The following is a 1,815-nucleotide window of genomic DNA, read 5'->3' on the forward strand; positions in this document are numbered from 1 at the left end:
GTTATCCATCTTATACATATTAGTGTATATATGTCAATCCCAATCTCCCAATTCATCCCACCACCACCACCTCAAATTACCTTTTATTTGTCCTAAAATGCTTACTTTCAATGATTCCATGTAGTTTCGATAACATTCTTTTATCTTTTCAGACCAGAGTCCAAATATTCGCACAACATTCATACTGAAGCACCTTCCACCCACCCTTTGGTTACTTGAACTGCTCTTTTTTGGTTCTGTTTCTGCTTTCTCAGATCTTTCTTGAAGCATAGTAAGCAGAACTGTACTGGATATTCCTGCTGCAGTTTGGCCTATCATTGTTAGAATGGATTCTGCTACACTGTGGTCTTCCAGTCAGTCTATTTCTAGGACTATAAGATCTTCTATAGTTGGAATCAAAGGACTGACTTCTTGACCGCCCTCTTTTCTAACTTTGGCTTCTAGAACGTCTGTATCTGTCATAATTATCATAGAGTGATGAACTATACACATTTCCTCCCTTCCTGGGCTTTCATCCGATTTGCAGTCTTCCCATCCCCCTGTGCAAATTGTATTCCAATTTGGTGTCCACAAATCCGTTTTCTGTCCAAATTATGTAAAGCATCTTCGGCATCACGAACATCCTCAAACTGAACATGTGCAAATCCTCTTGGAGGTGAGTGTAGAAATCAAGTGGAACATACACGTCAACTCTAGGACCATAACTACCGAATTCATGTTGTAAATCTTCAGACCTGGTATCATCGGCCATGTTCCTTACAAAGAGAGACTTGTTGGGGGGGAGGGGGAGAGGGGCCCAGGTACCGGGACACGACTGCAGCATGAGTCTCATTAGGGACACTACCCCCCGGGCAAACTGGCTGCAGCTCCGGGGGCGGATCCTCAGACATGCACAGCCAGAAGTCTCTGCTGGAAGTGATTCTTTTAATTTTTATTGTCTTGCTTGTTTCTGTTTATTAAATTTTCTGTAATGTACAGGACCACTGGTGTAATACAAATAGTAGGAAAAAATAGACTATGCATATAGTGCATCTAGCATACCCAGTTACCCAATTTTGGGAGAATTTTAAAGGAAGAAATGAGGGTAATATTAAGGGTTAGATTTTTCCTCAGCTAGGTAGAAAATTTCCCAGCAAACAAAGGATATAAATCGTTTTTGTAATGTGGTATGAAAATTCTCTTTATGATTTGATCTCTGTCTCAGATGATTATGAAAGTGTATTGATCGGAGATGCAGCTACTGTACAGATTATCTAGTGTGCACTGTGCAAAGGATCTAATGACTCCCGAGGTAACGTGAGCAGCAGACACTCCCTCATATCCTCCCCACCCCCAGACACCCACATCTACAGCAACAGAGCATCCTGTGGTTCTCACCCATTGATGCACATTAGAATCACCTGTGGGCACCTGGGCTACATCTTAGAGCAATTTAATCAGAAGCTGGGGTGGTGGGGAGGGTTAGAATGTTTGTTTCAGGTGAACAGTAAAGTGATTCACAATATATATACACATTCTTTTTCAGATTCTTTTCCATTATGCATTATTACAAGATACTGAATAGAGTTCCCTGTGCTATACAGTAGGACCTTGTTGTAGTGTTCATCTGTTAATCTCATACTCCCAATTTATCCCTCTCTTCCATTTCCCTTTGGTAACCATAAGTTTGTTTTCTACGTCTGTGACTCAATTTGTTTTGTAAATAAGTTCATTTGTATCATTTTTTTTAGATTTCAAATATAAGTAATATCATATGATATTTGTCTTTCCCTGTTTGGCTTACTTCACTCAGTAAGTACTTCACTCAGTACATCC

General features: G+C 40.2%; 1 pseudogene; it reads right to left on the reverse strand.

The window, feature by feature from the left end:
• Nucleotides 1-250: 250 nt before the first annotated feature.
• On the reverse strand, nucleotides 251-832 carry LOC102987066 (serine/arginine-rich splicing factor 10-like; annotated as a pseudogene).
• Between the last annotated feature and the right edge of the window lie 983 nt (nucleotides 833-1,815).

The sequence above is a fragment of the Physeter macrocephalus genome, chromosome 6, assembly GCF_002837175.3.
Source record: "Physeter macrocephalus isolate SW-GA chromosome 6, ASM283717v5, whole genome shotgun sequence".
Classification (NCBI taxonomy): Eukaryota; Metazoa; Chordata; class Mammalia; order Artiodactyla; family Physeteridae; genus Physeter; species Physeter macrocephalus.